Genomic DNA, 25,459 nt, shown 5'->3' with positions numbered 1-25,459 from the left:
GCAACCTATGGTTTTTTCAGTGAATTTCAAAGGTTTTTTTAAATGCTAATTCCTAACTATAAGTCTCACTTTATAAGTAAGACTGTTAGCGCTCTAGTTGTACTTTAGAACACTCTGGGACATTCTGTCATTGGGCTATAGTTGGGCTACATCTGGCTGATATTTGGGCTACATTTGTTTTTTTTGTCTCTGGTGGCCATCTTTGGGCTACATTGGGCTACATTGGGCTACATTTGGGCTCTAACATATATATAGCCCAATTTAGCCCAATATATATTTTTTCAAAGATAATTTTCGTAAAAACTACTGGAGCATATATCTTGAGACATAGCAAAGGCACATCGGGCTACCAGTCCCTACAATTTTGCCAACTTTGGTGGAAATCCATTCAGCCGTTCGGGCTAAAAGTGAGTTCGACCGCCCTATGGAAATTAACATGGAGAAAACAGGTTTTGGGACCCCCCTTTTATCTCGGCCCCCGCTTGACGAATCCCCCCCCCACATTTTCAGGGAAGGAGCGGAGCGAGCCACCTACTTTGAGAAATTTGCGAAGATTCGCCCACCGGCGCCAAAGTTATTCCCAATAGAATGTTGCGGATTTCCTATGGAAAGTAGATCCTAACTATAACTACCTACTGGCGACCGCCAGTAGGTAATACATATATATATATATATATATATATATATATATATATATATATATATATTACCTACTGGCGGTCGCCAGTAGGTATATATAGTTAGGATTTTTTCTCTATGGGTTTTTTGAAAATTCTATGTCTAATAACTTTGGCGTTTGTGGACGGAATTGGCTGAAATTTTCAGGAAAATGGCACATTTTGTTTCTGAGCAGCCCTTGAAAATTTGGGGGGGGTTCGTCCAGTGGGGGCCGAGAAAAAAGGGGGGTCCCAAAACGTGTTTTTAACATTGAGTTTTCCATAGGGCGGTTGGCCTCACTTTTAGCCCGAACGGCTGAATGGATTTGCACGAAACTTGGCAAAATTGTAGGGACTGGTAGCTCGATGTGCCTTTTGTAGGTCTCAATATATGTGCTCCAGTGGATTTTGAGAAATTAACGTTTAAAAAAAGATATATATCTGTAACAGCGGACCGGTTAGCGCTCTGGTTCGCGGACTTTTCGCGCAACGGAGCTTTGTGAAGCGAAGCTGATTGGTTCTCCGGCGTCTGTCAACATTCCAAACAGTCCGTAGCGGCCGCCATCTTGTCTCTCGGTAGGATCGAGAGACAAGAGGAGGTCAAAACAAAGGGGGAAATAACTATAAGGGGGCATAGTAGATCCTCGCTGACCCCCTAGGTTTGATGTGGAGGTTTTAAAAGGGCCCCGCGGGGCAAAAAAAAATAATAAAAATAATAATTGAACGGCTGAATGGATTTGCACGAAACTTGGCAAAATATTAGGGACTGGTAGCCCGATGTGCCTTTGCTAGGTCTCAATATATGTGCTCCAGTGGATTTTGAGAAATTAACGTTCAAAAAAAGATATATATCTGTAACAGCGCTCCGCTTCGCGTAACGGAGGTTTGCGAAGCTGATTGGTCATTCTGTCACTGGGCTATAGTTGGGCTACATCTGGCTGATATTTGGGCTACATTTGTTTTTTTGTGTGTCTGGCGGCCATCTTTGGGCTACATTGGGCTACATTGGGCTTCATTGGGCTACATTCGGCTAATTAGCAAATAGCTCATCGCAAACTAGGAATGGTAAAGAATCGCTATTTATTCCTTAAAGTTCGCTATTTAGGAAATGCAAAAAACTTTGATGATACATATGGCGGTTCATCTCTAACAAGATAAGAAGCATAGGGATACATTTATGATGACTGGCGCATCACCAGGGATGTGTTAGTCATTCTGTGCCGCTGTTCCGTCACCTATGGTGTGCTGCATTTACAATGCGGCGCATCATGGGGCAAAAACAGCACAGATGCGTGATGTATCTGTGCCGTAAAGGTGGCGCATTGCTGGAGTTGTATCGCAAGTGTGATGAAGGTCCAGCAAGGGTCGGGGGTGCCCCTGTCGCAGGGTTTCTGTTCTCACACAGAACTGTGGACAGAGGATTGGAACCTCGGCGAATTAGGGTGTCCCAAAACTCACGTTAGTAATCAAAAACTATTTAGCAAGCTAGGTACAGTGTCACATTGGATATAACAAACTCTCAATGTTTAGACAATCCAGAATATGAACTTATAGTACCTCAGGATACGTGGAACTCATGAACAGTCGGTCGTTATATATTTCTTAGAAACCAGAACATGGAGTTAAGAAGAACACATGTGTATTTGAAATGTTTATTTACTAATGCCGTCTTCTCAGGCGTAGTACCTTAGATAATAAAAGTACACATATTATCAGTAGCAAAATTACCAGCATAGTTACTAGTACATAAAAAGTGAATGGTGATAGTATGTTAACATGCTGTAAATGAATAAGAGTTAGCAACACTTATAAGCAGCCGCGGGCCGTGGAGGGAGTTACGGTGAGGCAGGGAGGCGGGGAGGGGGAGAAGCAGGGTGGAGAATACAAGTACACATATTATCAGTAGCAAAATTACCAGCATAGTTACTAGTACATAAAAAGCGAATGGTGACAGTATGTTAACATGCTGTAAATGAATAAGAGTTAGCAACACTTATAAGCAGCCGCGGGCCGTGGAGGGAGTTACGGTGGGGCAGGGAGGCGGGGAGGGGGAGGGGCAAGGTAGAGAGGGCTCCACCCTGCTTCTCCCCCTCCCCGCCTCCCTGCCTCACCGTAACTCCCTCCACGGCCCGCGGCTGCTTATATCTCACCCTCCCTAATACACATATTATATTATTTGCTAAGAAGGTCTCTTTGTGTTGGTTTAGGGCGTGCCCATACTTTAGTGTCTTAGATTTGAAGGAATCACATCAGCATACACCAGCTCTCTCTTCATGTGAACCGCATCAACTGTTGTGTATGTGTGTTCGGCAAAGCAATATAAAACCCGCCTCATGCCCAGAATTGGCAGAAGTTGCACTTATGTTATGAGTATGAAGTCGTGGAGATCAGACCTCATAACAATTCTGTACCGTGTTGTTCTTGAAACTTTAGCACTCGCTGTACAGATATAGTTTAACAAGTAAAGCAGATAGTAGACCAATAACATATTATTCTCATGTAAACCACGATGAACTACTAGGTGGAAAGCTAAAGCAACAACTAAATGTCGTGTGCAGAAGTTGCAAAAAAGGAAAAATGGCGTTTAAACCGGTAATGAGCCCATGCTAACTTAACACGGTGTAAAGATATCCAGGACCTAGATGACACCTCCTCATGATCCGGAAACGAACTGAATAAGATAATAGAAGTGCCATCTCATGAGAGCAGATTGCAAGTTTATATGTGGACGGTCCGCAAGGTAAAGCATTAAAAACTAGGAAAATTCAATGCTAAAGAAAAATAAAACAGCCAAGTACTTTATCGAGTCTTAAGCCAATAGGCAAGGTAAATAATAAAAACTTGACAATTAAGTCAATGAATTGTCAATGAAATGCTAGTACTCAGCATATGAAACATGAAAAAGGTCTATGACATAACTGTGTATGCAAAATAAGCTGCAACAGCCTCCAACAGGAAGTCACCGTCTTCATCCGAAAACAGTTCAGCCATCCAATTTAAAAGCGGAAAAGAACATACGTGCTCTCCCAGCACCGGATCCTCTATCACCATCAGAGGACAGCTCGGTGGGTTTTCAAGAAAGCTGTGTTCCAAGAAAGACTGTGCTGCCGCCAGTAAATTCCAGGGACCAAGTAGTCCATGCATCAATGCCACAGCCATAATCCTTTCGCCAGGACAAATCAACTCGTGAGTAATGATAGGAGTCATCAGCTGATTAAAGTCGACGTCAGGAGAAACCGGTCCGCAGAGACACAAATCAATGGCCCAATCGAAATCACAGGTCAGGCAGTGAAATACAGGCTGGACACAGGTGAAGTAGGAGAACCGAAAAGATAATCCATATGCCGTGCTTAATATCGCCAACGGCATTGTGCCATAATATTCTAGCATGCGATTGCGGAACAGTGTCAGCAGCTGCAGGGTCGGAGGTTGCATAGGAGGGACATCCATATTTAAAAATGTAAAAAAGTACAAGAGCGTCCGCTGGTAATGCAAGTAAAAATGCAATCCACGAACCAGAGTGGAGAAAATGGAATGAAAGGGAGCAGGGATGACTCCAAAGATTTTCTCAAATGAAGTCACGAGACCACTGGTAACAACTTTAAAAAAGTGTGCCAGGGATTTTGTGGAGGATGCGTTAAAGATAGTCGGAAACATGTTGCTGAAATTGAAAGGCAAACCTGTGTACGGGTGTTCGCTATGTGAAGTACGAAAGTTTCACGGGCCGAACTCAAGGCCACCTCTCTCTGAGACAAAAGAGCTCTTATTCTTGTCATGCCGTTGAAACGTGTCCCAAGGTTGGTATTTGTGGCCAGATTGAAAACTCCCTATGTTCATGTGTGGGAGGAAATAGAACATTTCTGCAGCAAATAACCCGTTCACTTACTGTTACGATAAAAGGAATACTTTTAATTAACTCAGAACAATCTTCATTATTGAGCATCAAATAACTACCATTTTCCAACAACTTGAACGTGGGGATGATAGCAGGAACTGGCGTGCCTTGCATCACGCAAGCCATATTTGGTCGCTGTTTGTTGCATGAATCGTGTAACTGTATGTGCCTACACATTAGTGAATGATCTGGCGTCTCAGTGCATTCCTCTCCATTCAGATAAACTTCTTGATCATCTTTGAAACATCTGTATGTGTATGGAAGCGACCAGACCTCATGAACAAAAGCACTACCTAAAGGTTCATAAAGACCTATTGGTATATATTTCATACAATTTGAAAACTTATATAAAGCAAAAGGCAGCGTTATTAAACCGTCGATAAGGCATGTTGCCAAAAAACCCGCAATCCTCTGCTGATGATGTCACTGAGCATGTCATGAATGATGTAATATGTGACATCATCAGTAGTGGATTATGGGTAATAGTATCTCTAGTTTACTCCCCTATAGCTGTCTTTCTTTTAACATAAGTGTGTGTTTCCTTCCCTTATACTTACTGTTTTTGGTTCGCTTCCAGTTCGCGTACCAGCGAGCGAACTAGGAAGCGAACTAAGAGAAATAGAGGTTGGCACAGTTCCAAATATTGTACCAATTTTTTAATAACGGGGAGGTAGTTCTGAAAAGAACTTTTTTTTTTATTTTTCTGAACATTTTTTTACTGTAAGGTTCCCGATTCGCGAAGCGGGAACGAAGAAAAAAAAATATTTAAAAAAATAATTATTCATAAACATATAAAATATATTTTTGGATTTAAAGAAGAATAAATTTTACAGCTACAGATATTAGCTGTTAAAAAACCAATGAAATTCACTGAAAAAACCATAGGTTATAGACCATATATAGTTAGGAATTAGCATTTACAAAACCTTGAAAATTCACTGAAAAAACCATAGGTTATAGACCATATATAGTTAGGAATTAGCATTTACTAAACCTTATTTTACTCACACAAAACCATTGAAATTCCATATATAGTTAGTTGCACTAACTATATATCGCGCACCCGCAATCCACTGCTGATCATGTCACATATTACATCATTCATGACATGGTCAGTGACATCACTGATGACATCACTGATGACATCTCAAATGACATCACTGATGACATCTCACTTGATATCAATGATCACATCACTGATGATATCATTCATGTGATAATACAATGCATCTCCTCACACTCTAATATAACCTCCGTTACACCCAGTGTTAAATAGAGAGTATCATTTTTGAAACCATTGACACACCAATACTAGTTACTACATACGCACTCACTGATTCCTATGTCTACACACACATTCACTCATACAATCATTCATACATACAATCACTCATCTTTACAACACTATCATATGCACTCATACACCTATACAGACACTCACACTCTGCCACTCATCCATGGAGTTACTCACACACCTAGTCAGTCCTGAAAAGAATCAATCACACTTCCATTTTCTCATCTATACAGTTAAACACAGAACACCTTACATTTTTGAAACATATACTAACACATAGTTACTCTCTTATAGAATCACTGATACAAGTACACATTGATCTGCACAGAGTCACACACCTCCCAGCCAGCCATACACACACTCAGTCTCCCATACAAATACTTGTGCAACCAATCAATAACCCATATAGCTACTTATATAGCTACTGATCAACACGTGCAGCAGCTTGCACAACAACAGACATACTGATGCACACTTTTAGACAGTTTAGTCACTAACCCGTGCATTCAGTAAGACGCATTTAATCACTCACTCATACAGTCAATCACGCACCTACTAAAACCTTCATTCAGACACTTATACATCCACTCATTCTTCAATATGTAAAACATATTTAAACTTTACAGAAACACATAATCACTGGATGTTGTCATCAGTGATGTCATCAGTGATGTCACTGACCATGTCATGAATGATGTAATATGTGACATGATCAGCAGTGGATTGCGGGTGCGCGATATATAGTTAGTGCAACTAACTATATATGGAATTTCAATGGTTTTGTGTGAGTAAAATAAGGTTTAGTAAATGCTAATTCCTAACTATATATGGTCTATAACCTATGGTTTTTTCAGTGAATTTTCAAGGTTTTGTAAATGCTAATTCCTAACTATATATGGTCTATAACCTATGGTTTTTTCAGTGAATATATATATATATATATATATATATATATATATATATATATATATATATATATATATATATATATATATATATATATATATATATTCACTGAAAAAACCATAGGTTTCAGGCCTTATATAGTTAGGAATTAGTTTTTAAAAAAACTTTGAAATTCACTCAAAAAAAGTTTTAGGGGTGTTATAGTTTGCTGGACATATCACTCATACAAAACCATTGAAATTGCTCCTATATAGTTAGTTGGACTAACTATATTTCGCGCACCCGCAATGCACTGCTGATGATGTCACATATTAGATCATTCATGACATGGTCAGTGACATCACTGGTGACATCTCTAATGACATCACTGATGACATCATCCAGTGAATTTGGTTTGCTTCTTTATTTAAATATGCATTATATGTATAGCAATTTGCATTGAAGAATGAGTGGATATATATAAATAAAAATTAGGGTGGAGGATTTAGTAGCAGTGTAATTGACCGTTTACTTGACCAATTTATAGTGTCTCACTAAATATAGTGGATAGGGACTAAACTGTGCGAATATCTGTATCACTTTGTTAGTTGTTGTGTAAACAGGTTCTCCAGTTGCTTACTAGCTATGTGAAAGTCTATATTAGGTATTGATTAGATAACTGAGTATTTGTATGGGAGAGTGAAAGTGTGTGTGGTTCGTTGGGGGGTGTGTGACTGTCCAAAGATGTGTGAATAGTTGATTTAGTAGATATATGAAGTTAAAATTACATGTTCTAACAGTTTGGGTGAGTGAATCTCTTTAAGGGTGTGGTGATGAGCAAATATATTTCTCAATGGTACATGTCCAACAAACTATAAAAATAAACGGCAGTGTATGTGTCAGTTGTATATAAATAAGTATCCATAAGACACAATGATTGTGTGAGTGACTGTATGGATAACTATATACTTGTAATAATGATTTTATAATTCACTAAGTATGATTTACTATCTAAAGGAATAGATGAAGTGGTGTTTGTATAAGTGTGTAGCTAAGTAAATATGTAAGTATGATCCATTGTTTGCCTAAGTGAGTAGGATGACTTCATATGTGAATAAGATGTGTGCTGCTGTGTAATGTTGATATAGGTGTATAAGTATTTTTGATAGTGTTCTATTGTTCATTGACAGCATGTATGAGTGAATCTACAGGTAAGTGATTAGATGTGTGTATACATCTATGAATCACTGAGTGGGTTTTTAGATACTTGTATAGCTGTGACAATGGATTCAAATATGATACTCTGTATTTTACATTGAGTGATGAAAGATTTTACTAGTGTATGAAAAGGTGTATGTGATTGTCACGTGCATGATGTCATCAGTGATGTCATCAGTGATGTCATTTGAGATGTCATCAGTGATGTCACTGACCATGTCATGAATGATCTAATAAGTGACATCATCAGCAGTGCATTGCGGGTGCACGAAATATAGTTAGTCCAACTAACTATATAGGAGCAATTTCAATGGTTTTGTATGAGTGAAATGTCCAGCAAACTATAACACCCCTAAAACTTTTTTTGAGTGAATTTCAAAGTTTTTTTAAAGGTAATTCCTAACTATATAAGGCCTGAAACCTATGGTTTTTTCAGTGAATTTCAAAGGTTTTTTAAATGCTAATTCCTAACTATATATGGCCTGAAACCTATGGTTTTTTCAGTGAATTTGCAAGGTTTTTTAAATGCTAATTCCTAACTATATATGGCCTGAAACCTATGGTTTTTTCAGTAAATTTGCAAGGTTTTTAAGTGCTAATTCCTAACTATATCTGGCGTGAAACCTATTTTTTTTCAAAAAACTTCAAAGGTTTTGTAAATGCAAATTCTATTAGCGAATAACGTTTTTACATGTTAATATCCTTCTGGTACCACCTGAGAAGCCATCTCATTTCTCAGTAGAACTGAGGCACAAGAGAGCACAAAACAAGAGTGGAAAACACAAAAAGGGGGCAGGGTAGAGACCCCCTGACCCACTAGCCCTTCTCAGGTTGTCCCAGAAGGACCCCCAAGGGCAAAAAAAAAAATATATATATATTATTTTTTTAATAAAATCGTGGGGTGCGCGCACGGTACGTGGACCTGTACGCGTACCGTGCGCGCACCCTGTGATTTTTTTCGGTTTTTTGTTTTTGTTTTGCCCTTGGGGGTCCTTCTGGGACCCCTGAGAAGGGCTAGAGGGTTGGGGGTCTCTACCCTTCCCCCGTTTCGTGTTTTCCACTCTTGTTTTGGGCTCTCTTGTGCCTCAGTTCTCCTGAGAAACAAGATCGTGGCCAACTCTTCCTGTTTTGGACAGTTTGGAATGTTGACAGTCGACTGCCAGCCAATCAGGATCGCGCTCGCGCACGTAAGGGTACGCGCACGTACGCGTATGGTACGCGTACTGTGCGCGGACCCGTAAGCTCATATAGATATATATGTGTTTTTGAACCTAATTTTCATAAAAACCACTGGAGCAATTTTCACCAAACATAGCAAAGGCACATCTGCGTACCAGTCCCTACAATTTTGCCAAGTTTGGCGTAATTCTGTACAGCGGTTCGGGCTGTAGACTTGTCAGACAGTCCTATGGAAATTAACATGGGGAAAACACGTTTTGGGACCCCCCCTTTTTCTCAGCCCCCACTTCACGAATCCCCCCGAAACTTTCAGGGAAGGAGCGGAGCGCAGCGAGACCATTTTTAGGAAAATTACAGGCAGATCCCTCAATCGGCGCCAAAGTTATTCCCAATAGAATGTTCGGAATTTCCTATGGTAGCCAATCCTAACTATATATACCTACTGGCTAACGCCAGTAGGTAATATATATATATATATATATATATATATATATATATATATATATTTGATATCTATAGCTATATATATATATATATATATATATATATATATGTATGTATTTTTTATATATATGTATATATTTTATGTATATGTATTTCTTACTACTATTTTATGTTCTGTGGGACTCCCACTGCGACGACGGGGAATTATTCAGGCATGTGATTCTATTAAAGACACCTCTAATACTGGAGAAGTGTACTTGACCTAGCCTCCAGCACCCAAAGGCTGGAGTTGGCAGAGGGGGGCACATCTCCTCTTCTATCAAAGGTTTCCCACCTATCCTACCGCCAAAAAGGGGTTGAGGACAGGATCGAAGCCAGCTCATTCGAACAGGAGAGGCTGGGGTTGCATTACAAAGGAGGGAAGAACTTTGAAGCTCCCCACCACGGATGGCTCTTCCTGTCCAGGGGAGACGTGAACACCTCCACCTAGGAAAGGCATTGTTCTCAGCCTCAGAGTGCGCAGGCACTCTCCCTCGAGATCATAACACACTCTGGTGGTAGCAGGCTGGCTTAGGCCAGTCAATGACCAGTCTAAGGATTGGTAGGTTTCAGGGGACCCGTCTAAGGGGCCCTCTGTGTGCAATTTTTAATAAAATTGACACTGGAATCAGCCCAAGTTTAATATATTGAGATGCTTGGTGCCAAACATCACATATTTCAGTGAAGCCCTCATGGAGCTGGGGAACTCATAATGAAAAGTGTCCAGCCTATGTACTTGCTATGGGGACAGGATGTGGTGCAGCAGCCAGAGCTGCCGACTCGGGGCACCCATCAATGACGACGCAAACTTCGACGAGGCATCTGTCGACGAAGCAGGTAGAGACTCGAGTGCCATCGACCGTCTCGTCGGCGAGAAGACAGTCCTCTTTTTCATCGACGACGAAGTGCGGGAGGTGGCAGACAAGCGAGGCTTCACCAACACCATGACAAACATCGACGAAGAGGACGCTGATGACATAATCATTGTAGGTTGAGGAGAAGAGAAGGTGAGAGTCGTCATTGTAGCAGTGGCGACGGAAGTCTTCGTCGAGGAGGAACCCATTTTTTTAGGCAAATTTGTCTCAGAAAGAGACTTAGACACCTGAGACTTAGAGGCTGATCTCGGAGGCGAAGAGGGCATAGGTAGTCCCCCACGGAGCAGGAGCCCTTTTTGAGGAAGAAGTCAGGCCTTCATGAGTAGAGGTGTGGTCTTTCTTGAGCACCTTAGCCTTAGCAGATACCATCTCCACCTCACAAGCCCTCTTCTTAAAGATGACAGTCCTGAGAGAGGAATCTTCTCAACATCTGATAAGGGATTATCCTTGGTCTTGAGTTTCTGTAACCATAGAAGTAGACGTCCCTCTCTGTCTCTTAAAGTCTTTTGAGGAAAAGTCCTGCATATTTTACAATCTCTCACCTGATGTTTAAGGTGGAGGCAGTAGATACACTTTTTGTGGGGGTCTTCGGAATGAAGCCGGAGTTTCCCACAAGACTCACAGTGTCTGATGAGTGACCTCTTTGTAGTAGACAAAGCAGTGAAGATATTCTGAAGAGTTTCTGAAGGGAAAAGGTAGAGGTACTGAGTAGAGCTCAGGGAGACTCCCTTCACACGACGTGCAGTAGAAAATCTGAGAGCCTGAGCCTCTGAGGAGAAGGTTCCAGAGGGTGCTGTAGCCTGATTGGCTGGAGTTTGTACCATATCTAATGACTTGGACAAGTTATTAAAGTGACAAGTTTTTTCCTATTAACGTCCATGTTACAATACTTCCTATTGCTCTTTAAGCTATACTTTCGCTATGCTATTGCTATATTGCTATTCTACGTACCGTGGGAATCCCACTTCGCCGACGGGAAATGATTCAAGCATGTGAATCTATGAAAGATTCCCCATTACTGGAGAACAGCAGATTTCCCACTACTGAAGCTCTTACACAAGTTGCTTTAGCCTTAGCCATCTCTCACATTGACTACACTAACTCTTTACTTTGGCATTCCGGCATATCAATCTAAGAGACAGGAACTAGTTCCAAACCAGGCTGCTAGATTAATCAGACCCCCCAGGATATAGCGGCATGGATTAGCAAATTTAGCGGCACAAAAATGGAAATTTAGCGGCACAAATATGGAAATTTAGCGGCAATTTAGCGGCATTTTATTTGGCGGTTTTTCCTACAACAAACGCAGATATCTTAGTATTTTTAGTTATTTAACAACATGAAGCTATGTATATTTGGTTTATTTACAATGTAGACACTTTGTTTGGCTTCAAGGCTACATATAGGACATAAACGTGTTAATATTCCAACACCAGTCCACGTAACAGTAGGGAAGGTGTTGGAATATAAAATTACAACATTCCTTGTCCAACAGCGCCATCCAGCGCAAGTCGTAGTAACGACTTGCGTTGTAATGGCAGTGTTCTAAAGGCACTGCGGTGTAAACACCGCGTTCTAAACAATGTTTCCCCACCTTAACTACAGCTAACCAAGCATCCCACTGATAGTTTGGCAGGGCAGGCCACGTTAGTAAAGAAAAAAACTTTTTATGGTTAATGTACACACAGAAACACGCACACATACGTGCTTTCATCTTTCCTTAGACTGTCTTGGTTTATTTTCGAGAGTCTTCCCCATGTTAAAAACACTGCTGCCACTTAGCTACTTCTTGTTCTGTCTGCACTTGGGAACCCTTGCTGAACATAGGTTTCTGACGTGATTTAGAATTTATGATGCCCTCCAAATGAACTCGCTTGCAACCTTTCAAGGCAAGTACTTGATGACAAGATACTGGTGCTCATGGAGATGGGGGTGGGAAGGCGAGGAGGAGGCAGTAGTAATTGAAGAATAATTGACTCCCATGGCTAGGCTAGCTGCGGTTTCTATTATACAGAGAATCGCAACTAGTTGTAAAAAAAAAAATACATGTCAGGATGGGAACATCCCCTGACTCACTCCTGTACTGAGTTTCCATAAAGAAAGAGCCCAGCAGACGTGTACAGTAATAATCAGTGAAAACACACCACCACTGGCTCCCCCCAGCATGGTAACCTCACTATTTCCACAGCTGTGTGTGTGTCTGTGTGCAGAGGTGCAACAAGAGACAAATTTCGGGGGGTGGGGGGCTGGACCTTTAATCGGTAGGCAGAGTGGAGCTGCAGGGGCTCTTAGAAGGGGTGAAACAAATGCAAGGCCTAATTAACATTCAAATGGTCTTTTAAAGACCTTTGAATCGTTCGGGAGCGGGTCTGTGTGTGCCCGGGATCTGTCTCATCCCGGGCTGCCACACACGGGAGGGGGGGGATTTCGGGGCTGTAGCCCGGTGAGTCCATGGGGTGTTGCGCGCCTGTCTGTGTGTGTAATATGTGCGACATAGCGCTGCACATGGCCACTTCCCGCAGGCATCAGACTCCGTTCTGTGGCGACAGTGATATATGGCACTGACCTGGACCAAAGGCCTCAACCATGACCTTTCAGTTCCTCCGGCCAGTCCGTACTGGGAGACAGCCCTTGGAATGATGCTGACGTGCTCATTAAAACCTGACTAAGTGCCTAAGAAATGACTCCTTCCTCTCCAGGCCCCTAGGATGCCCCTCATGTCCGAGATCCAGGGGACCCTTCACTGGCGTCTCCTTCCTGGGGTATCATCTCCGCCTCCTGACCGTATTTCATGCCAGCCTTCTGTGGAGACTGCCTGGCGCTACCTAGGTAACGGTAGCCCCTTTATAGATGCTCACCAGATTCAACGAGGACTATGGCAGTGTATGCCCAGAGCAGGCCTGGCAGAGCCCTTCTACACCCCCTGATCAGGAGGCACAAACACTGAACCTTGAACCATCATGCCAGGGTGAGCCATGGGGCACCCACTGCACCTGTGCGCATGGGAGGTCCACGAGCATCCAATGCCTGTAACACCGCGGCCAACGTGTGGGTTAAATGTTTCAGAGAATTAAATGTTAGCTGTAAGACAATAAATCAGCAGACTGTGCCTTAGGGTAATATCTCCAGGTAGATGTGGGAGGCGAGGGGGGCCTTCCAGATTATCCCTGCCTTTTATAATGGCACCAGACCCCCCAGGATCTTTTGTAAAAATGCCGCGATTTCTATAAAATTGCCGATTTCGCGGGCACTTTTGTAAAAATCGCGGCATTTTTACAAAAGTGCCGATTTCGCGGCAAATCGCGAAATCGCGAAATCGCGAAATCCTGGAGGGTCTGATTAATCTATCGCCAGCCAAGAATGCAGTATGTCACCCTCTTATGAAAAAGTTACATTTGCTTCTGGTAGTCGAACGCAATGCATTCAAGTTGGGATGCCTCATCTTTAAAACACTCCATGGCAACTGCCTGGTGTATGTATCTACTCGGGTCCAGAGATATATCCACATTCAGAATCTTTGGTCTTCCATTTGAAGATTTGCGGTCCTGGCCCCTCAAATTTTGAATTCTCTCCCTCAGGACATTATATCCTCAATTTTGGAAACTCTTAAAGACATGCCTCTTTCGCCAGGCTTATGAATGAAATCACTTAGCGGCAGGACTCCCTTGTCCGCAGCGCCATGAAACCTTGTGGTGTGCGCGCGCTTTATAAGTATTTTTAACATAACATAATATTTAACATCGTCTAAATGGGACAACCTGGAAAGTTCATCTGCATTGGCAGTCCCAGGTCTCTGTTTCACTTCAAAGTCTATTCCCTGTATGGAGATGGACTACTTTAGCTGTTTGGGATTTTCACCTTTCATTTGTATTAACCATCGGAGAGGCCTGTGGTCGGTTTGAACTAGGAAGTGAGAGCCAAACAGGTTTGACCTAAACTTCAAGGCACCAAACCACAGCAAAGGCGTCCATCTAAATGGCACTTCAACGCTGATCCCTGGGGATTAGCCTTCTGCTGATGAAAGCCAGTGGCTGATCTTGAGCTTGGTCATGTTTTTGGGATAGCACTGCTCCTGTACCATGTTCAGAGGCATCAGTCTGCACAATGAATTGCTTGACATAATCTGCAGCTTTCAGAACAGCTGCAGAGCACATTGCTTCCTTCAGCGTGTCAAAAGCCTTTAGACAGCTCACAGTCCAGTTCACTATTTGTGACATTCGTTTGGAAGTCAGTTCTGTGAGGGGTGCCACAATGGTGCCATAATCCCTCACAAACCTCCTATAGTACCAGGGAAGCCAAGGAAGGCCCTCACTTGAGTCTGGGTAGTTGGAGCCACCCAGTCTAGAATGGGCTTGATCTTGGGTTGTTAGGGTTGAACCTGGCCTCCACCAACAAGGTGACCCAAGTATGCAACCTTTCCCTGCCCTATCTGGCACTTGCATGCCTTGATAGTGAGGCCTGCACTTCTCAGAGCCTCTGGTACTTTCCTAAGGTGGATCAGGTGATCCTGCCAGGTGGAGGTAAAGACAGCAATATTGTGTAGATATGCTGCACTCAAGGATTCCAATCCAGCAAGGCTTAGTTCACCAACCTTTGAAAAGTGTCAGGTGCATTTTTCAAACCAAAGGGCATTACAGTGAACTGATAATACCCATCTGAGGTTGAAAATACAGATATATCTTTTGTTCCTGCAGTCGTCAGTCCTATCTGTCAGTACTCTGATGTGAGATCAAACATACTCAGATACTTGGCTGCTCCCACCCGGCCAATAAGTTCATCTGCCCATGGAGTTTGGTATGCATTGCTTTTGATCACAGCATTCACGCCCCAATAGTCCACACAAAACCTCATTTCTTTCTTACCATCCTGGCTATGAGGCTTGGGGATTAAGACAACTGGGCAGGTCCAGGGGCTCTCAGAAGGCTTTAGAACTCCCAATTCCAGCATCATGCTTACTTCAGCTTTGATGCTCTCTATCACATGTTCAGTCTGCCTGTATGTTTTATTCTCGACAGGTAGTCTTTCATCAGCGTCTACATCATGGATACACCAGCTAGTCTGGCGAGACGTCAAAAAGAAGAGCTCAGCAAACTGATTTAGGACTTGCCTGCAATCAGTCTCCTGATGGGCAGGTAGGGTGTCTGACAAGACCACACCTTCCACTGACCCATCTTTTGGATTGTCGGACAGGTCAGGGACAGGTTCACTCTTTGCTTCCCGATCCTCATCCGTAACCATGAGCATGGTCACATCTGCCATGTCATAGTAGGGTGTAAGGCGGTTGAGATGGACGACCCTCTTATGATTCCTGTCAGAGCCAGGGTCTACCAGGTAGGTGACCGCCCCTTTTGTTTCTAGGATAGGGTAGGGTCCACTCCACTTACCTTGCAGAGCCCTAGGAGCCACAGGCCCAAAACCCACACCACCTGTCTTGGCTGGAACTCAACCATAGCAGCCTTTTGGCATTACCAGAGCTTCTGGAGCTAGGCTGGCCTTAACGCTTTTGCTTGCTATTTCCATGTACTCATACATCCTGGAGCAAAAGCCAAGCACATAGTCCACTATATCTGCTAAGGTTCAACAAGAGGTTTCTCCAATCCCTCCTTCACAAGGCACAGTGTTCCTGACAGGAAACCCAAACATAAGCTAAAATAAGGAGGACCCCACTCCCTTCTGTGGCCCTTCCCAATAGGCAAAAAGCAGCCATGGAAGTAAGATATCCCATCTTCTTTTGAGTTTTTTAGGAAGTGAGAGCAATAGGGTGAATTGTACCCAGATGAGACTTATCTCCTTTAATCATGCCCGCAAAGAGTTTGGTCTAAGCCAGTGGCAATTTTTACAACATGCGGGCTTGGCAGACACAACTAAGCACCCCTGCCCATGCTATGCGACAGCTCCGCCGCATACTCAAACCCTTGAGATACTGCTAACTTATGGTGCTTGTAGACACCTAATTATGCATCTTTACAGAACAATGCGTTCAGAAACAGTAGACACTACACACGGGCCCGAGAGGCCTGGAATTTAGACTTTGACATTCCAATGGAAGGTAAAGACTGGCAGTGGGCCTGTGAACTAATACGCATGATTTCTAGTAATGACCATTTTCAAATGATACATTATAATTTTCTGCAAAGAACCTACTTAACGCCACAAGACCTTTATCGAATGGTCGTGTCTTGCCCAGATATATGCTCGCGCTGCAACAATGTGGGGGCTGATTTCTTACATTAACCATGGCCCTGCGATGCAGTACACTCCATCTGGCAACTAGCTGTCGAAGAAATGGTGCATGCCACACAACTAAGTATTGAGCTGACACCCAAATGCTGTTTATTAAGCCCTCTTTAGATGCTAGAAGGGCGCAAGATAACCTATAAATTTGGTCAATCGCCTATGGTACTGGCATGGCGTAGAATTGCAATCACATGGCTGTCCCAGCCTGCCCCAACGATTGCGCTCTAGCATAGAGATGCGCTCGACTGGGCCCTAGCTGAGGAAACACGTATGCGCCTTAGCAGAAAGGATGACAAATTTGAGGATACACTAAAGACTTGCCGTGCTCATACAGATAACTCCTAGCTCCTGCTTTCAGAGTGAGAACAGACACAGACTCTGGCTCTGAAACTGACGAGGCAGAACACTACAACACTGGGGACGAGCAGGGAGGTGTCTCCACATGATAATTATACGGTACATTCCCAATTAGGGAAATGGGACACTTATTGATCACCTGGAGAATGGGAAAGCAGATTAGTGCATGTGTAATTATTTACTGCTTCTTGATTAACCTACTTACGTAGAACATATTGGTATGATATGTCTCTGTATACTCTGACTGCCAGGTTGTATGTTGACAAAATTAAAGTACCACCTAGTGAGTTTTACAATTCAAGACAACATGTGCCAGGAGCTCCTTCAAAGCTGTTGCTCTTTTTTGAAGGTTGCTACTCATAAGAGTTTTCAGTCTACCTGAGATGAAATAGTATCCAACATTTCTTACAACATGGGCAACTACTGTCGCAGAGTAAGGCTGTGGCAACAAGTGAGAGGCGCTTTATGGGTCCTGAATTTGATTTCCAACCTTGACCTTGAAAGGAAACATCTTGGTAGTCTTTCTATGAAGCCCAACGCGTTTTAACGCTCTAGTCTATCATCATGACCCCCCTCTGCTTATGTGGGACTGTCTATTTCTGCCTGCCCCTAGACGGTTCAGTATTACACCAGGAAGGGATGGTTGTGACGGAAGTAGAACGGATGCATTAGGAGGTTTCATTCACTTTTGAATTCAATGGCTACTAGATGTGGATTTTTCAGATAAGGTGAATAAGAAAATGTAACAAACCACAGGTCAAAATAAGGATAAGTAGGTACCATGGACCGGTCTTTGCACGAGGATTCAAACATCAGATATCCTTTCGTGCTAGGCACATCACTTCCCGAATTCAGCCCAATGGAAGCGCAGATTATGATGGGGAATCTAGGGAAAAGGGGGTATCAACGATATATTGCTCCCTAACCAATAACAGTCCAACACTTGACTTGCTCAGACACCAGTGGGAGGCCTAGTTGGGTTCGATGGTAGACGAGGACTGTCGGGATGCCTTGATGGCTCCTAAAACCATTACTACCTCAGCCAACCTTCACCTGGTCCAACTGTACTACCTTCATGGGGCATATCTCATCCCGGTTGTCTCCATCAGGCAGGCAATTCAATTCAATTCAATTTCAATTCAATTTCAATTCAATTTGTTTATTTGTTACAGAACTCCAACGGAGGTCCACAAAAATACACCAATACAATAAAAGAAACATGCTTTAGAACAAATACAAAATTCTACCTTAAGCAGTCAGCATAACATTACACATACCAACTAAACAAAAAAAAAAATTCTAATAAATGGCCAGGAATGTTTTAAAAAATTGAAATATTTTATGGCAAATCATTTCATTTGGAGGGGACAACACAAAAGATCGGGCCTCCTGAGCATAACGATAAATACATTTGATAAAAGAGGGTCTCAAAAACATTCGCCTTGCGATTAGAAGTTCTGGACACACAAATAGCACATGATTGAGATCCAGTATTTGGGAACAGCACAATTCTCAAATTCTCTCCTCTCTGGGAATTTTTTCCAAAATGCCCGTTACTTCTCTCAGGGGCAAGTGGGTTAGTTCTTAAAAGTAGTATTAGCCTTCTGGTTCCATGTGGGACATTCCATGAAAGATAGGGCTGGGATCTGCTTCCCGTCGCACTCACACAGATCACCTCGTTGCGGGCTTAACGCCACAAGAATGGTCGTGTCTTGCCCAGATATATGCTCGCACTTAAATAGGACTTAAAGCTATATCTCTTACTGTACTAATCGTACTTACTGACTTCTTTAGAAATGGCTTCAATACAGGCTTTGGGATGGGTAAATCACAATTTAAATTAAGCCCAAATAAATGGTTTGCATAGGCGAATGATCTAAAAAAAAAGCAGATGTATCTTTTAATTTTGAAAAAAGTTACAACTTCAAGCTGGCCCTTAGAGTGGCCCTCATCCCCCAAAAGAGGGAGTTCCCCCACCTCAGGACCGCTGCCAAAGAAGAAGTATAAGAAGAAACTAAATGGAATTCCAAACGAAGAACGTGTGGGGCAGCCAAGGAATTTAAATTACAAATTTGATGGAAAAACCGGCCTTCCGCCTTATCAAAAGAGAGCCAGTAATTCCTATCCAAAACTTCTGCAGCATAACTTAATGTCGGGGGATTTAAACCTTAAATACTGACAGAACGTGATCAAAATGACGTCAACCACAGGTCTTATAAAATCTAATTAAAGCTCCAGCCTGGGAGGTGGCCTTACCAACACACCGTTTGATGTGCTCTGAGTCGCGCCTGTTTTTTGAGAAAACCTTCCCCAAAAACATATACGTATTGACCAGTTCCAGTTCTTCCTGCCCCTACAGCCACTTATACCCTTTCTTTATTCTAAAACCTTTCTTGCGAAAGACTAAAATTTAGCTTTTAGCAATATTAATTTTCAGACAATGGTCCTCCGCATATTTAGTCAAGGCATCCAGACGGCGCTGCAAGCCAATAGGGGTTAAATCAAAAATTGCAACGTCATCTGCATATAGTAGAGAGCCAATGGACATTGTACAAATTCTAGGAGCGTCCCCCTTCACTAAGTTTATTTTCTCGGGAAGGTCATAAATATAAAAAGAAAACAGATGAGGGGCCAACAGGCAACCCTGCTTGAGACCATTATGTGTATTAATCCTACAGGAAAGCCCCTGCGAGCCACCCATCATCACTTGACACCAAGTGTAATTCTAGTATGAGGCCGGTATGGCATACCAAGATGAGAGAGCTTTCTCCACAGCATCTGACGATCCACTTTATCAAACGCCGTGGAGAAATCAATAAAAGCTGTGTAGACTAACATGCTTTTCGAGAAAACATATTTCTCCACGATGGTCTGGACGACCGCAATATTATCCAGCGTTCCGCGGTTCGGTCTGAAGCCTGCCTGTTCTGGCGGTAAGATGTTCTGGCCTTGGGCCCACTGCTGCAAATGCTGAAGTATACTTTTTGCAAAGAATTTGCCCGCAGCGTCCAACAGCGTGATCTGTCTAAAGCTAGTAGGTGACCTTTTTGAGCCCTTTTTATACAGCGGAACTATGATACTCCCCTTCCAAGAGGAGGGAATACTAATTGATTGAACGCAGAAGTTAAACAAAGGCACCAGGAAGGCTCCGCATGCAGCTGGATCCTTTTTAATTAGCATAATCGATATACCATCCGGTCCTTGTGCACCGGAGGTTCTAGCGTTCTTTATATAGCCCATCACTTCAGCCCTTGACGGGGGACCATAATCAACACCGACAGCCTCCTCTATTACAGGCATCTGAAAAGGCACTGAGCTTTTAAGTTTATATAATAGTGAAATATAGTCCACCCACTCACTTTCGGGAATCGGAATGGGGAGTGCCCTCTGTCTAGAATCACAATACTCTGCGATCAGGTGCCAATACTTTTTTGAATCTTTGGTTCTCGCTGCTTCTCTCAACCCTATCCATTTAGCATCCATCTTGTCTCTCTTTACTCTTAATTTATAACGGCCTCTAACTCGCTTTAGGCGATTAATTTCCTGTTGCACACCTGTAGAAAATTGTTTATATTGCTTCTGAACTAAATTGTTAATTTCATGGTTTATAACCTTCAGGATAGAGGGAACCTGATTTACTCTACGTCGGCCAGAGGATACTGAGCTTAAATTTTTTATCTCCCTCATTTGTGCCTCATAAAATTGCATGCTATTAACGGAAACATTGACATGCTGTTCTGGGAAAGTTTTTTTCACTATAGCACCTACCTCAACGGTATTTATTTGTGTCCAAAATGAACGACCATTAGATTTATTAAAAACCATCGAGCCCAGGCACAAGTGCCCTCGATTCAGTGCAGATAGGTAAAGGCCAAAGTCAAGCTTATGACACTGTGATCACTGCATAGTGAGGGGATAACCTCTAAATTTTCACAGGCCCCAAACAGTTGGTAAGAAATGGCTACATAGTCCAATAGGCTTTGTGTACGAGAAGAATTAAAGGTATATTGAGCTGTTTTATCGACTGGCATCCTCCCATTTAGGATGACCAAGTCTACGCTTCTAATGCTATCAAGCAGAAGGAATCCCCGTTTGTCCGTTTTTTTTTATCTGGTTAAAAGGATTCGGAAATATGCCAGATTTCCTCTTTGTCTGGGTTAGCATATATTGCCTGCGACAAATTAGAAAGTTTTGCATTTCAATCTCCCACTAATACCACTAAAGGGCATTCTTCCATGGTGGCTATCTCATTAATATATAAAAAGAGTGAACTCAACAGATGGTCGTCATTTTTCCCTGGGGGGATATAGAGATTTGCCACCAGGAAGAAGGTGGACCTACTGAACTCTCCCAAACATGCCAACTTCAGGCAAATGCAGGGATTTGAAGGATGATCAAAAACTTTCTGATTCCAATTAATACTGGTCTTAAGCAAAATAGAGACCCCCCCCCCAACTACATGTCCCCTTTCAGAGTGCTTAGCGTAGCTAGAGAAAGTAAAAAACCTGTTACAATCAAAATCTTTGCACGCCCAAGTCTCTTGTAGGTGACTCTAGAAAAGGAAACATTCTCGTGCTCAATAATATTCACATTTAGAATATCCCTGCTTAATAACAACTTCAATTCCTCTATTTCAGGAAAAAGTTTGAGAATGAAACCTCTATTTATCGGATCGGACTCGGTCTCAAATAACCAGATGAAATCCACTATGGGCGATGAAGCGGTCTGTACCACATTGGCTTTCTTTACGGCATCTCTTTGGGGATCCATAGAGGCACCCTATCACCATTATTAACCACCTGTACCTTCGCATTGAACTCAATCTGCGTGTGAGACTCCACCTCTAGATTACCATCTGGTTCTACACTCCGAGCTGAGGACCATGTTTGAAATATAGGGTCGCCACCTCCCAGTATTTTTCTCCTCCCCAAGGGATCATCCCCCTCATTAAGCTAAAGAGGATGAGGTACTAAAGGGGATTGCAGCGGAAGACTTGATGTCGCCACTACTGCTCCAGTGGCCCCTACTCTCCCATTAGGAGACAGAAGTACGGTAACGGGGTTCCTGGGTGCACCTTCCCCAATTAGCAGTTTAGAACCATCCTCCTCCGTAGCAGTCTGAGCAACACTCTGGCTATCTGGGATCTGTGGAAAATGTAACTTTGACATTTTTCGTTTAGGGAATTGTCTTATCCTTTTTAGGTTGAGGCTGCGAGAACTATAGTCGGCGGCTCAGCCGCCAACGAGTGGAGACAAAAAATGGCCACGCGAGCAGCATTGTCAATGGGAGAGACAAGAGATGGCCACGCGCGCAGCATTGTCAATGGGATAATGGGATTTGGTCGCGCGCGTGAGTCAGTCTCCAATTCAGACTCGGAGCTTGCGCCGGGACAGCCGATGTGCACGCTCACGGCGACGGCGTCTCCTGCGCTCCCACCGCACTTTCAGTTTCGCGACCGGCGATCCAGGGAGCTCCATGCACCACGGCCGCCGCCATGAAGATCCTGGGGGGTCACGATGTGAGGCTTGTTTTAAATTGTGTCTTCTTGTTCTTCTTTCCAAACCTCGCGGACCTCCTCTGCGAAGCCATTAACGTACATTTAGAAAACCTGTGTTTACCATCGAACCCCGGCGTTGAAAACCCCAGAAGTGTAAAATTAATTATTACCACGTTCCTTTTGCTATCCAGGAAACCGAGATCCACACCGAAGGGCTTCACGATTTTTCATGTCACAAATCTGCAGTTAAATTGGTGGGGTAAATAAAGTTCGTGAAATGGTAACACTATGGTAAACAAAGTCAGCTGAGCATTGAGAGAGTCCTTTGGCAAGGCGGCCTTTGCTAAAACACTGCAATTTGACGTTAGCGGTTCTTCATGCTACTGCCTTAAAAATTTGCTATTTCTTTGGAAACTAATGCAGAGTTTACCGTAATGCTAACTCGCTTAAAACACTGCATGAGACCTGCCTCGAGGTATTCCATCTCCAATAACTCGCTGGTTAGCTGGAAATGGCGCTCCTTGGTACTTGGCATATAGGACACTCACAGCCAGTGCACCAACCCCTTGACATTGCTCATGCTCACCCATTTGCTTTGCAGCCAGCGAGGCACTGCATAAGAACCAAAACCAGCTGCGTGGTAGGCATTACCTTTCGTGCTCTGCACGGGGAAGAAGACGAGAAAAGCTCTCACGCGCCTTTAGGCGTGTTATCGCACATACAGGTCTTTTTTAAAGTGATGCAACATTTCCACACCTGCCCCACGTACATGCAATTTGTCTGACACATTCAAAGGCCATAGGGGGAATAACGTTAACTTACCAGTTTGATATGAATGCAATACACGTCAGAAAGTGTTTTAAGGCCAAATGTGTGGTGCCACAAATCTGCCTTGCCACTGTAACTGCCTCACCTTCCTGTCGTGATGGTAAGTTCTTGGTTAAACCCAGAATTGTCAAATTCCCAACGCAAATTGCATCCTTCTGGTCAGAATGCATTGCATCTTATTTCTTGTTTTTTCTGCAGTTTTATATAGCTCGAACTTGACCCGGAGGAATCAGGGCGCTTTACACGAGCATCAGCTGTTCCAGACGGGCACATCCATGTTTTGTTAGATGCTGGGAGATGAAGTGATTTGCCCAGAATCACAAGAGGTTGAGCAGCAGCGACTCGATCCTGGTTACCCAGCTTCGAGGTCCTACACTCTAACCGTTAGGTCACATCTTAATAAGTCCAGCCTGCAGGGACAGGGGCCCCTGTACTTACACTCCAGAGTTTGACACTCCTGGGCGTGTCACTCTTAAGTTTGTCAGTCCTGTGTTTCTCTCCTGAGATTATCACTCCTGGATGTATCACCACTGGGTGTGTCATTACTGAGGGGTCACTCCTGAGTGTCACTGGGGCGTGGGGGAGAGCAAACAACCCCGTACTGGTCAGCGTCTTCTATTTGTATGCCAATGCTTGTTTAAACCCGAAAGGTGCTTGGTGGGCACTATACCCTGACCTTGTCAATTGAGAGGTTGTTTATTAGTTTTCACTTTTATATAGCGCAATCTTTACCCACAGGTATCAGAGCGCTTTAAATCAGCATGCTTATAACAAGCAAGACTAGCACTCTATATTACTTCCAACTTTGCTTAGTATAAGCAACCGCTAAGCATTCACAAACAATGTTTATATACCAATTGCAAATTAAAAAAAAAAAAATAATGTAAAGCATTGTCATTTACAATGCCAGTAACTCAAACTTTAATGCTGCGAGACCTATTGCATTGTAAATGCTTGTTTATTTCTTCTTCCTATTTTCCCCTTTGCAGTTTGTTGCAAGCCCTCCCCTCTTCCCTGCTTTCATTTCCAAGTTCGCCAAAGAGTTCGGAGGTCGGGCCTGTGGGGCAGATGGAGTTTGGGGCGTCCCCCTCTGTCCCTCCCCCACCTTTTTGCCCAACGTAACCCTCGATTTTCGCTGCTTTCTCAGTGGCTCCACCGGCCCCCCTTTTCCCCTTCATGAACAAAGGATAAAGTTTTAGTGGGACATGTCCCAAAGGAAGGCCCACTGCAGCTTCCTAAAAGAGTGAGCTGAACCCCTTCGCTGCTCATGACGAGCTCAGCTCGTCATGAGGCACACTGGAGCTGTGCTTATGACGAGCTGAGCTCGTCATGAAGAATGGGGATCAAGGATCTCCAGCACAGGAGGGGAATTGCCTTAGCAGCCAAGGTGTTAAACAAAGCTCTTCATTCTCAAGATTAAAGGAAGATTCAATTGGGGACAATGAGAAGAGAGGTGTACCTGCTTGAACAGACACATCTCTCTGCTCTACACAGGGAACAAGTAAAAGGGGACTAACATCAGTTTGTTCGTCCAATCGCACGGGTATAATAGAGGGGGGAATAATGGTGCCCAATTTATTTACTTTTTGTACTTCACACAAAATTACGGAGATAATTTCCAGCATATGATCTGAACTAAAAACAGATTTCTCCAATAAAGACAAAATAGAACTTAAAAGTCTTTCAATGCAGACAAAGTATTCCGAAAACACACCATCCCTCTCATTACCCAGCTTTGGTTGTGAGCAAGGCAAAAATACATCATGAACATCATGAGCATCATAGACGGACTCCACAGAATTACCATTCAAGGGACTTGTACTACAATATAATAGGGGCAAAGAGAGACGCCTGAGGGGGGAGTTTACAATGCAAGTGTTCTTCTCCTTCGGACTACTCATTGGATACCCGTTCTTCACAGGGCTCTTCACAGGGTGTACGTTGATGGCTCCCCACCCTCTTGTTTGAGCTTCAATGCCAATGTCTGGGAGTGTAAAGTCTTCCCTTAAATTGGATTTTCCACAAAATCAAGCCTTTTCCACCATTACAAAAATA

The 25,459-nt window shown here is 43.1% G+C and overlaps 1 long non-coding RNA gene across 4 annotated transcripts in view; it reads right to left on the bottom strand.

Moving 5' to 3' along the window:
- Positions 1-25,459, bottom strand: part of LOC144805920 (uncharacterized) — a 223,565-nt gene that overhangs the window by 163,489 nt on the left and 34,617 nt on the right. The window lies entirely within an intron of this gene.

The sequence above is a fragment of the Lissotriton helveticus genome (assembly GCF_964261635.1).
Source record: "Lissotriton helveticus chromosome 1_1 unlocalized genomic scaffold, aLisHel1.1 SUPER_1_unloc_33, whole genome shotgun sequence".
In the NCBI taxonomy this organism is placed as follows: domain Eukaryota; kingdom Metazoa; phylum Chordata; class Amphibia; order Caudata; family Salamandridae; genus Lissotriton; species Lissotriton helveticus.
This window is presented reverse-complemented; position numbering and strand designations above follow the sequence as displayed.